The sequence below is a fragment of the Sus scrofa genome, chromosome 10 (genome assembly GCF_000003025.6).
Source record: "Sus scrofa isolate TJ Tabasco breed Duroc chromosome 10, Sscrofa11.1, whole genome shotgun sequence".
Taxonomy (NCBI): Eukaryota; Metazoa; Chordata; class Mammalia; order Artiodactyla; family Suidae; genus Sus; species Sus scrofa.
Genome location: NC_010452.4, coordinates 48,385,788 through 48,399,298, shown reverse-complemented (window position 1 = coordinate 48,399,298; position 13,511 = coordinate 48,385,788).

Below are 13,511 nucleotides of genomic sequence, written 5' to 3'. Positions count from 1 at the left end.
GCTATTGTAATAATGCTGCAGTGAAATGGGTGTGTAGGTATCTCTTCAAAAATCCAGATTTCAGTTTATTTGCATAAGTACCTCAAATTGGGATTGCTGGATCATAGGGTAGTTATATTTTTAATTTTTTGAGGTACCTTTGTACTGTTTTCCATAGTGTCTGTAAGAACTAGAAATTCTGGAGTTCCCGTTGTGGCTCAGTGGTTAATGAATCCGACTAGGAACCATGAGGTTGTGGGTTCGATCCCTGACCTTGCTCAGTGGGTTAAGGATCTGGGGTTGCCGTGAGCTGTGGTGTAGGTTGCAGACTCAGCTCGGATACCGCGTAGCTGTGGCTCTGTCATAGGCCGGTGGCTACAGCTCCAATTCGACCCCTAACCTGGGAACCTCCATGTGCCACAGGAGCGGCCTAAGAAGTGGCAAAAAGACAAAAACAAAACAAAACAAGAACTAGAAATTCTTTCTGTAAGATCTCTTTTCCATCCAATATCTACAGATAGCTGACTTTGTATCTCGTTTTTTTTCCCTCTCTCATTTCTTATTTCTTTTAAAGAGTTACTGTCAGAATATCTCAGCTCATAAACATGTTTTCATTTCTTCATGATGCCTTTATATAATGTGAAACTGCTGTAGTCAAGAAGAGAAGCAGGCCGGGACTCAGATTTACTAGCTGCTGCCCATTTTCTCCAAGGCAGAAAGGAAAAGGGACTGCTTTTTGGCTTCCTTCGCTGGATTCTTTATTCTTTGTCCACGATTCCTCCTTTCCCAGACTCCTAGTTTCTTCTTCTTAATTCTCTTAAGAATTAAGAAGGCCTTCCTTCATTAGCTCTTATTCCCCTCAAACTGCTCATCCCATGCCTGGAACCTGACCTTGAACTTGTCAATTGGATTGCCAAAGATTTTCAGGAGACACACTTAATCATAGTTTGAAATGAAGTATCTGGCCTCTGGTAGATTATCTTTCTGAGAAAAACCCCTACAAGAATGGGATGGACTTAGTGATTATCATACTAAAAGAAGTAAGCCAGACAGAGAAAGGCAAATATTATATGCTATCACTTATACATGGAATCTAAAAAATAATACAAATGAACTTATTTACAAAACAGAAAGACTCACAACAGAGAAATTAAATTAATGGTTATCAAAGGGGTAGATGAGGATAAATTAGAAGCATGGGATTAATAGATGCACATCACTGTATATGGAATAAACAACAAGAATATACTGCATCACACAGAGAACTATATTCAATCTTACAACAACCTATAAAGGAAAAGAATCTGAAAAGAATATATATACATATATATATATATATATGTATACCTGAATCACTTTGCTGTATCCCTGAAACTAACATAATATTGTAAGTCAACTTTAGTTCAGTAAAAACCAACCAACCAACCAACCAAAAAATAATTTGGGTAGAGGCTATATTTTTTCCTCTTCCCAGCAGTCCCCACTTTTCACCAGGCGAGGGCAGTAAGACACCAATTGACTAAGTCCATCCATACGGCTGCAAATGGCAATATTTCCTTCTCTTATGGCTGAGTAATCGTCAAATATATATATATATATATATATATATATGTATATATATATATATATACACGCACCACATCTTCTTTATCCATTCCTATGTTAATGGACGCTTAGGTTGCTTCCATGTCTTGGTTATTCACCCTGCAGTGAACATTGGTCTGCATGTATCTTTTCAAATTAGAGTTTTTCCCTTTTCTGGGTAAATACCCAGAAGTGGGATTGCTGGATTATATGGCAGTTCTACTTTTAGTTCTTTAAAGAACCTCCATCTGTTTTCCATAATGGCTGCGCCAATTTACATTCCCATCAACTGTGTTAGGAGGGTTCCCTTTCTCCACACCCTCTCCTACACATGGTAGAGTTTTTGATGATGACTATTCTGACTGGTATGAGGTGATACCTCATTGTGGTTTTGATTTGCATTCTCTAATAATTAGTGGTATTGAGCATCTTTTCTTGAGCCTGTTGGCCATCTGTATGTTTTCTTTAGGGGAAATGTCTATTAGGTCTTCTGTTAGAATTATTTAAAGATCAAGACCTCACAGAGGGTAAATTTAAAAATTTATCCTCACAGACCTTAAGAGAAGCCTTGGCTTTATTGACAAAGGAGAAATAGGAATGAAATTAAGATATATATTAGTGCTGCACACATGACATATGGAAGTTCCCAGGTCGAATCAGAGGTGCAGCAGCCAGCCTATACCACAGCCACAGCAATGCGAGATCCCAAGCTGTGTCTGCAACCTACACCACAACTCATGGCAACGCCGGGCCCTTAACCCACTGAGCGTGACCAGGGATCAAACCCGCATCCTCATGGATACTAGTCAGGTTCGTTACCACTGGGCCACAACAGCAGCAACTCCTACACTTTTATAAGTGTGTGAAAAATCCCTGCCCCTTGTACCAAGGATGTGTATAAGTTTCTGATTGTTAGAAGAGATGATGAAATCCTTGAGTGCTTCCAATTGTTCTCTACATTCTTAGAATTAGATGGACGCTGGGTTTAAATTTTTCTATTGAAGATCTGATGGGGAATTAAAACGGTAATTTGTCCTTAGGTAAAGAGATAATTTGATGAGTGTTACTAGTTTTTTAAAGTAGCAATTTGGATTATTTGGAAGTTATCTACATAGGCATATCTAGTAATTGTGTTATTAAAATAGAAATCAAACTATTGAAACATAACATTAATGGAATGTAAACATCATAGGAATGACAATTTATTCTTCAGCATTTGATATTTATTCATTTTTTTATTAAATAAAACATTTTCCCCCTCTGAGCAATGTACTTGTTTTACTGAAATATTGAAAGTAATCTGAAAACAGATATTGAAATACAGCAGTTTTCAAAATCATCTAAGAAATAGTTTTTACCAAATGTGTAAGAAGTTAAAAAAAATTTTTTTTAATGAAAAAAGGAGGAGTTCCTGTTGTGGCACAGCAGAAACGAATCCGACTAGGAACCATGAGGTTTCAGGTTTAATCCCTGGCCACCCACAGTAGGTCAGGGATCAGGCAATGCTGTGAGCTGTGGTGTAGGTCGAAGATGCAGCTCGGATCACATGTTGCTGTAGCTGTTGTGTAGGCTGGCAGCTGCAGCTCCAGTTCACCCCCCTAGCCTGGGAACCTCTATACGCCACAGGTGCGGCCCTAAAAAGCAAAAGAAAAATAAAATTAAAAAAAGAAAATATGGAGTTCCTGTCATGGCTCAGTGGTTAGCAAATCTGACTAGGAACCATGAGGTTGTGGGTTCGATCCCTGGCCTCACTCGGTGGGTTAAGGATCTGGCGGTGCCGTGAGCTGTGGTGTAGGTCGAAGATGTGTCTTGGTCCCCCGTTGCTGTGGCTCTGGCATAGGCCGGCGGCGACAGCTCCGATTGGACCCCTAGCCTGGGAACCTCCATATGCCGCGGGTTCAGCCCTGAAAAGACATAAATAAATAAATAAATAAATAAGCAAAAGAAAAAAAATTAAAAAAAGGATTTCCCTTTATGGCTCAGAGGGTTAAGAATCTGACTTGTATCCATGAGGATACAGGTTCGATCCCTAGCCTTGCTCAGTGGGTTAAGGATCTGGCGTTGCTGTGAGCTGTGGTGTAGGTTGTAGATGCGGCTCAGATCCTGCGTGGATGTGGCTGTGGCTGTGGTATAGGCTGGCTGCCACAGCTCCGATATGACCCCTAGCCTGGGAACCTCCATATGCCGCAAGTGTGGCCCCAAAAAAGCAAAAAAAAAAAAAAAAATCCATTCCTTTTTTGAGAATAGCTATGACTATAGGTGGCAAGTTTTCGAGTTCATGTAATTCATTCACACGTCAAACAGAAGCCAGCCCTTCTGCCATCTACCTGGAGCTCTTCCTGTACTCGGCTTTCTCATCTGCTATCAAGGAGCTATTCTGTGCTCCCGGCAAAAGCCAGCCCTCCCCTTGTGCATTCCTTGTCTTGACTATTCCAGAGCCTTTTCATCTTTGTCGGGTTTTTCCCCCATCAGCGTACAACATGCTATTTCCCCCATTTCATAAAAGCTCCTCGTTGGACGCCCCATCCCCCACCCCACAATCACTCACACATTTCTCCATCTTTTGGCGGCCAAATAAGAGAAAACTGTTTGAACTCATTCTCTCCAACTTTTCTCCTCTCCTTTTCTTTGGAAGCCAGCCCATCGTTTCACTGAAACTGCTTTTGTCAGGTTCACCTGTAATCCCAAGCCCGGGCATCCAATGGTCAATTCTCATTTTGAAACTTAGGGCCCCTGAGTGCAGCTTTGGTCCCAGTGAAACGCTGATGTGACTTCACTTTCTGCTCCTTCTCAGCCTCCTTGGCTGGTTCTTCTTTATTCCCTGGGCTCCCTGTTCAGTCCTTTGACATCTCTTTTCTGTAAACACTAGTTCCCTTGGTGACCTCCTTTGGCTGGATAACATTAAGTCCCTTCTGTAAACTGGTGACCCCCAAGTTTATATCTCTGGCCTGGACTCTCCAATAAATTCCAGACCCTGTGTATCCAACTGCCAGCATCGTTAGGACTTCTAATATACGTCTCAGAACAGAATGTCTCATCTTCTCCCACAAGAGATCATGCCCCCCCAAAAGATATGTCTGTGTTCTGACACCTGGAAAGGGTAAATGTGACCTTGTTTGGGAAAAGGGTCTTTGCAGATGCTGAATGAAAAAAAAACAAAGCAAAACCTAAAAGTGGTAAATTATGTTTTGTTCGGTGGACTTGCTGAGAACTTTAGCTCAGGAGGCAGCCTCTCAGACAGCTCTGAGGGAATGTTCCAAAGAGTTAAGAGAGGATTCAGGATATATAGAAGTGGTTTTTTTGTTTGTTTGTTTTTTAAAAAAACAAAACCCTCCAGGCAGTCACAACATCAAAAGATTACTGTTAATTAAGGAAAAACCGGACATCTCAAGTCAATGTAGTGCTTTTGTATGGGGAGATGCAAGGAGTCTGGGCTCCTTGAAATCGTTCCTTTGATGCGGCACCTTAACTATTGGGCTATCCTGTTTTTCTCCATCCTGAATTCCCTCAGTTGCATAGTCCACACCCTGCACAGCTGCAGTGGCTGCTGGCTTGATGGTTACAACGTCCTTTGTTTACTGATGGGGCAGGTGACATTTTTTGCCCACACAGATACAAGTTAAGGATCTCCAGATAAGCTTATCCTGGATTACCTGGGTGAGCCCTAAACCCAAGGAAAAATCTCTTTGACCTATCACTATCCCTGTCCCCAACCTATTGAGAATCACTCCTCTCTGGCATTTTGTGATGAAGATAGGGTAGGAAAGAAAGAAACAAGGAAAAAATTCACACACGCACACCACTCATTTCCATTCCTGAACCTCTGAATTACAATTTCAGCATCTGTCCTGCAAAGATCATGGTGTTCTCTTATGAAAATGATTTAAGACAAAAGGATCAAGATATTTCTAAGGGCACAAATATAATTAAGCTGTGTGCTGTAGTCATAAAACAAACTTCTTATAAATCATTTCCAGACAAAGAGATGCAAGCTAATTTTCTCCAAGCCCGTTTGCAATGTCAGCAATAATTATTACAACAAGTCTGAAGAATCAAGACAATGTGTGGCGCAGAGAGGTTTTTAATCTTTCAGTATCAACTAGAAACTGAAAGATATATATGTATACATCCGACAGAAGATGAAAGGATAAAATTATCACTCATGGAATTGTTTGGATTGAAAAATGTCAAGAAGACTGGAGTGAATCATCCAGCACAAAATGAAGATAAATCAACCAACACAACTTCACACACTTCTTGAGTAATGAATCTGTGCAGAGCTGTCTACAAGTACACAGGGAAATAGAGGGGGATATAAGCAACCTTTCCTGGTAGCAGAGGGGTCCCACTCGAGTTAAAGAGAAAGAGTAAGAACCTGGCAAGGGCTTAAGGCTCAGCGCCAGGGAATAGTGCAGCCGGAGAGCAGCTGGGAGGCTGGAACCAGAGACACGGCTGGGAAAGTGTTTCTGTTGTGATACTAAATGGCCCAAGATTGAAGAAAGAAAAAGACCTCAGTCTCTGTAGAAAATTTTTGTGTTTCCATGGCCTTTTATGCATATTTTATCTTGACATTAATCATGTGTGTGTGTATGTGTGTGTGTATGTGTGTGTGTATGTGTGTGTATATATAGATTTTTTTTTAATGGCTGCACCGGGGCATATGGAAGTTCCCCAGGGCCAGAGCCGCAGATTCAGTAAGCTGGATCCTTTCACCCACTGTGCCAGGCCAGGGATCAAACCTGAGCTGCTGCAGTTGGATTCTTAACCTGCTGCACTAAAGCAGGAACTCCTATGTTTTTATATATAATGAATATTTCTATATATTTAAATGGTCTAATGTTTTGTGCTCGAATGTAATGCATATAATATTGTAGAAAAAATAGAAAATACAGAATTTTTTTCTTTTTTGTCTTTTTAGGGCCATACTCATGGCATATGGAAGTTCCCAGGCCAGGGGTTGAATCAGAACTGCAGCTGCCAGCCTATACCACAGCCACAGCAACACCAGATCCAAACTGAGTCTTCAACCTACACCAGAGCTCATAGCAATGCTAGATTGTTAACCCACTGAGCGAGGCCAGGGATCAAACTTGTGTCCTTATGGATGATACTAGTTGGGTTCGTTGCCCCTGCACCACAACAGGAACTCCAGAAAACACAGAATTTTAAGAAACTAAAATTCATTCATGCTCCTGATCTCCGGAAGAAAACCATTGTTAAGATTCCATCTGTATACAGTTGGAATATACACATAAATATATTTTACAAAATTAATATTTTTAAAATTTATATTATAGCATAAGCATTTTACCATTAATAAATATTCTCCCAAAACATGATTTCCTGGGATGTAGAGTTACAGATTATTTTTCTCCTCAGCTTTGGTGAGGTATAATTGACAAAATCATGTATATTTAAAGTGTACAACAGGATGATCTATGTCTGCATTGTAAAATGATGACTGCAGTCAAGTTAATTAACATATCATCGTCTCAGTTATCTGTGTGTGTAATGAGCACGCTTAAGATTTACTCTCTGGGAGTTCCCTTCATGGCTCAGTGGTTAACGAATCTGACTAGGAACCATGAGGTTGCGGGTTTGATCCCTGGCCTTGCTCAGTGGGTTAAGGATCCGGCGTTGCCGTGAGCTGTGGTGTAGGTCGCAGACGTGGCTCAGATCCCGTGTTGCTGTGGCTCTGGCATAGGCCGGCAGCTACAGCTCTGATTCGACCCCTAGCCTGGGAACCTCCATATGCCGCGGGAGTGGCTGTAAAAACGGCAAAAAGACCAAAAACAAAAACAAAACAAAACAAAAAAAAATTTACTCTCTCAGGAGTTCCCATCATGGCACAGCAGAAACGAAATCTACTAGGAACCATGAGGTTGCAGGTTCAATCCCTGGTATCGCTCAGAGGGTTAAGGATCTGGCATTGCTGTAAGCTGTGGTGTAGGTCACAGATGCAGCTTGGATCTGGTGTTGCTGTGGCTGTGGCATAGGCCGACAGCTGCAGCTCCAGTTCGAGCCCTAACCTGGGAATCTCCATATGTTGCGGGCTTTTTATGCCTGAAAAGCTAAAAAAAATCTACTCCCTCAGTAAATTCCAGGTGTACATTATTTTTTTAAAGTTTGTTGCAAGGTATACATGTAAGGATAACCTGACCCCCTTGCTGTACAGTGGGAAAATTAAAAAAAAAAAATCACATATGCTAAAAAATAATAAATAAATAAATAAATAAAGACAAAACAAAAAAAAAGTTTGTTTTATTGAAGTATAGTTGATTTATACTTTCATGTCAGTATCTGCTGTACAGTGAAGTGATTCAGTTATACATATATATATATATATATATATATGTATGTATTCTTTTTGCTTATTTCCATTTTTGGCCGCCCCTTGGCACATGGAGCTTCTGGGGCAGGGAACATATCCAAACCACAGTCGAGACCTAAGCTGAAGCTGCAACAAGGCCAGGTCCTTAACCCACTGTGCCGGACTGGGGATCAAACATGCATCCCAGCACTCCCAAGTTGCTGCCAATCCCATTGCGCCACAGCAGGAGCTCCTATGTTCTTTTTTTTGGTATTCTTTTCCATTATGGTTTATCATAGGATATTGAATATAGTTCCCTATGCTAAACAGTAGGACCTGCTGTTTATCTTTTCTATATATAACAGTTTGCCAAACTCCCAGTCCTCCTCTCCCGCTCTCCCCCCTCCCCCGGCAACCACAAGTCTGTTCTCTATGTCTGTGAATTCAAGGATGTGTTATTATTAACTATAGTCATGATGTTGTGCATAAGATCCCTAAAACGTACTCATTTTATAAATCAAAGTCTGTGCCCTTTAACCAACATCTGCCCATTTCCTCTACCCCCTCAGCCCCTGGCAACCACCATTCTACTCTAAACAGATGATTTCAAATTTTGTATAGTGTTTTTTCAGCCATTTGACATGATTAAGCATTGATTAAGAAAAAGAAAACCTGGAGTTCCTATTGTGGCTCAGTGGATTAAGAATCCGACTAGTATCGGTGAGGATGTGGCTTTGATCCCTGGCTTTGCTCAGTGGTCGAAGGATCCCAAATTGCTGCAAACTTCAGTGTAGGTCATTGCCGTGGCTGTGGCATAGGCTGACCGGTTTGACTCTTAGCCCGGGAACTTCCCTATGCCGCAGGTGTGGCCCTAAAAAGAAAAAAAGAAAATGAGAATCTTGCCAGTTATGATGGCTAAAAAAAATAGCAGTTGGCCTGTCCGGTGGGACTGAGTGGGTTTTGTATATGCACTGGTATCTGTGTTTCTGTGAATTGCCTCTTGATTTCTAAATTAGGGTAGGGGAATCTATTCGTAGTAACAAATAAGTCCCGAAATCTTAATGTCTCAACCAAAAGAGAATTTACTTCTCAAGCATGTCGTAGTCATTGTGAGTTGGGCTACTCTCCACGCAGCAATTCAGGGTCCACTGTCTGATTTGTTTGTGATGCTGCCATCCTAGAGCTGTGAGCCTTCAGGACACCAGTGGAAGGGAAGTGACAGTAACCGTGACCCCAGACAGAATTCAGGAGGCTGACAGTGCAACCTCTTGACTTCTGAGAACTGAGCATTGCGTTTAGGATAAAACAGGGAGACTCTGGAAGCTGGTGGGTTGGAATGAAACATGAGAAACGGGGGAGGGGAAGATCCTTAGAAGATGAGTCAAGTCCAGACTTTCCCCGCCGTTTTATGATTCAAGGATTTGGGCTTTGGATGCTTCTGTAAAATACCGCTCACAATCTACTAGTTTATCCTTATTGTTCAGAAAAGCAGATTGTGCCATGTGCACCCGGGTGCCCAGGCCTGCCAGGTGTCCAGGCCTGGGCAGCAAGTGGGGGAGAAGTCTTCCTCTCGGCCGGCTCCACTTGGCAGAGCTGCATAAGCAACTCTTTTTAACTGATTTAAAAGTACTGTGGAAGGAGATCCCATCGTGGCACAGCAGAAACAAATCTGTCTGGTATCCATGAGAACGGAGATTTGAGCCCTGGCCTCGCTTAGTGGGTTAACGATCCAGTGTTGCCGTGAGCTGTGGTTTAGTTCTCACACGAGGCTCAGAGCTGGCATTGCCGTGGCTGTGGTGTAGGCCGGCAGCTGTAGCTCTGATTCAACCCCTTGCCTGAGAACTTCTTTTTTTTTTTTTTTAATTTTTGGTTTTTTTATTATTTTTTTTTACTTTTTTTTTTTTTTTTTTCCAGCCATGCCCATGGCATGTGGAAATTCCGGGGCCAGGGATTGAACCTGCCCCACAGTGGTCACCTGAGCCACAGAGTGACAACACCAGTTCCTTAACCCACTGAGCCACCAGGGGACTCCTAGCCTAGGAATTCTATATGCCATGGGTACGGCCCTAAAAAGACAAAAAATAAATAAATAAATAAAAGTACTGTGTTTGGGCCAACACTTACTTGTTGCTTTGGACAGGAGTGAACTCTAGGAGTGAACACCATGGAAACAGCTACATTAGCCTCCCGTCTTATTAACTTGAGTAAGAAGTACAACATTTAGCTTTTCAATGTTTCAATGATTAGCATTTCACAAAACTGAAAAGGAGTGGACTGGAGACATCTTAAATATTTATATTTCTGTCCTGCATATCCTCCAGCCAGCCACACAATGGAATACTACATTAGAAATGCAGATATATCTATCCTTAAATATGATAGGAAATTAGGTCCAGGATATATTATGTGAAAAGAAACAAGTTGCACAACAATATAGATCATGTATACCAATTTTTTAAAAGCTCCATCACTCACTTGGTATTTATCTTAGTTTTGTTTGCCTCAGTTATTTCATACCCTGCAAATTTCCTTTCATTCTTTCCTTAAACTATAAAAACTGCCACGAAACCACTATGGCCAGATGCAAGCCCATCTGATCAGCCAAGAAAAGTATCTGCCATTACAATGTCACCATGTTTGCAGTCTTCCTATATGAGGGACTCTGTCAAAAACCAAACCAGGGAGTTCCCATTGTGGCTCAGCGGTAATGAACCTGACTAGTGTCCATAAGGACTCGGGTTTGATCCCTGGCCTCGCTGTGTGGGTTAAGGATCCAGTGTGGCTGTGGCTGTGGCTGTGGTGTAGGCTGGCAGCTGCAGCTCTGATTGGACTCGTAGCCTAGGAACTGCTATATCCCACTGGTGCAGAACTAAAAAGACCGAAAAAAAAAAAAAAAAAAAAAAAACAACAACCAAAAAGGAGTCCTGTGTGGGTCACTGGGTTAAGGATCCGTCATTGTCATGGGTATGGCTCTCATTTGAGCTGTGCATGGGTTTGACCCCTGGCTTCCCCATGCTTCAGGTGTGGCTGAAAACAAAGAAAACCAAAGAACGTGTATATGCATGTGTACGAACGTGTGGCTGCTTAGGTTATATATGGAGAGAAAGCAAGTGTGGCAAAAGATCAACTTAACATTTCTGCTGGGTGTCCATCCTACTATTTCTTCCATTTTTCCATGTTTCTTTTTTTTTTTTTTTTTTCAAAATAAAAAGTTGAAGGGGTTCCCTGGCAGCACAGTAGGTTTAGGATCTGACATTGTCACTGCTGTAACTCTTGTTGGAGCTGTGCCACAGGCTCGATCCCTGGCCCAGGAGCTTCTGCATGCCTCGAGTGCAGCAAAAAAAAAAAAAAAAAAAAAAAAAGTTGGGGAAAAGAAAAAAAATGTTCACTGGACTTGAAGCACCCCAAAGTTCCTTACTATAAGCAGACTTACTAGACTAATTTTACTAGCATTAGGTGGAAGGAGGCTACTTGCCTTTGTAACTTTTAAAATTGTCCAGGTTGTCTTCTTCTAATATTTGATAAATTATTTGTAGCCATGTCTTTCTGATTCCTTTTTATATTTTATTAATGTACTAGAAATAAAATCTAGCTGCTGCAGTGGCAATGCTGGGACTTTATCCTGCTGAGCCACAAGGGAACTCTAAAACGTAGCTTTTTATTTAAAAAAGATAGTCATGTTCAGCTATTATAATTTTCTTCATTTTCCAAAAGGGACCAAAGCAGGGCTATGTTTCAGACACCAGTTTTATACAAGTCTGCTTTAAGAACCAGGCAAAATAGGAATTCTTGCTGTGGCACAAGGGGATCAGCAGTGTCTCTGCAGCACCAGGATGTAAGTTTGATCAGCACAGAGGGTTAAAGGAACTGATGTTGCTGCAGCTGCAGCATAGGTTGCAGCTGCGGCTCAGATCGGGTCCCTGGCCACCAGGGAACTCCATGTGCTGAGGGGCAGCCAAAAAACAAACAAACAAAACAGGCAAAATATGGGACTTGATAATTATCAATACAGCACTACGTAGGTCTCCACAAACCTCTGTGCAGATGCTCATGTACTTGAAATGCAGAACAGACAATACCACGGCTTTTCCTGCATCCAGACCATTAGTATAGTGGATTTTCTCTTTCCCTCCCTGAAGCTTTTTTTTTTTTTTTTTGTCTTTTTGCCTTTTCTAGGGCCACTTCCCATGGCATATGGAGGTTCCCAGGCTAGGGGTCTAATTGGAGCTGTAGCCACCGGTCTACACCAGAGCCACAGCAACACGTGATCCAAGCTTCATCTGCGACCTACACTACAGCTCACGACAATGCCGGATCCTTAACCCACTGAGCAAGGCCAGGGATCGAACCTGAAATCTCATGATTCCTAGTCAGATTCGTTAACCACTGCGCCACAATGGGAACGCCATCCTTTCATGAAGCTTTGATGGGCTTCTTCTATGCAGTCTTGCTAAGCACAAAGTCCCTTTAAAGGCAACAGAAAGAAGACCATCAAAAACCACTGAAAACATCAACTATGTACTCAGAGTTGGACATCAGATATTTAAGAACTCTGTGGCACTGTAACCCTGTTTACCCACAGATTGCTGACGTACCCAACACAGTTGGCATTGACAGCGAGCTTGGATTCCAGCAATTCACGAACGTTATCTAGAGACCTGTGAGTGCCCCCACCTTACCGATTTTTTCAACAGATTGAAGGCTTGACAATCCACCCACTCCCATTCTTTTAAGACACAAGACTTAACCAGAGGCAAAATGATACTCCCATGCCCCACTGTTACAGGGCTTTGTTGGTTTTCCTGGTGGACCCTGGCATGTTTAATAATTGCACGATTCATCGTGGATCTTTAATGAGAAAAGGTAAAAATTACCATGGAAAGTAAGTTATATTGTCTAGGTAGCCGTTACCTAATCTAGAGGAAGAGGGTGCGTGGGTGTGGAAAGTAGAAGCTCAGGGAAATACACACACACACGCACATGGACAACAGTTAAGTCTTTGGAGCATTAATATCTATGCTTGCTTTATTACCTCTAAAAATAAAGCATAGTATAGCATAGCCATTCTGGACTCTCCTTACAGAGTAACACAGTAAACTAGGAATTCAGACGTAATTCTTTTAAGGGCAATGCTCAGTTCAGACCAGAACTTTTGGCTCACATGACACCAGAACCATTTAAAACACTCGCACTCATTCAGCGTAAGGCAGGCAGAACTTAGATACGAGCTTCTCTTTGGTGAGCTTAGCTAGTCACTTAGGGTGCCCATGTAAGAGATTCCCTAGTCTGGCATCCTGAACATTCTGTCTGATTCTGTGGTCTTGGGGTGGGGCCCCCGATTCTGACTTTGACAAGCATCCCCAGGCGATTAACACAGGTGTGATCTGGACCACTCTCTGAGAAACACCCCTTTAATGCTCAGTTCTTCCTTCTCCATTACAAGGACCTCTAAGCACCCAGAATTTTCTCTTTCTAAACATGAATCTTCACTATGGTCACTATGGTTTCCTCGAGTGCACCATCTGATCAGCTGAGGAAACCATCAGCATTCAAGACAGGATCCACATGGGAAGTTCACATTTAGCCATCACTCCTGTATTTGAAGAGGAAAAGAAAAAAGCTCAACAGTATGTTCATC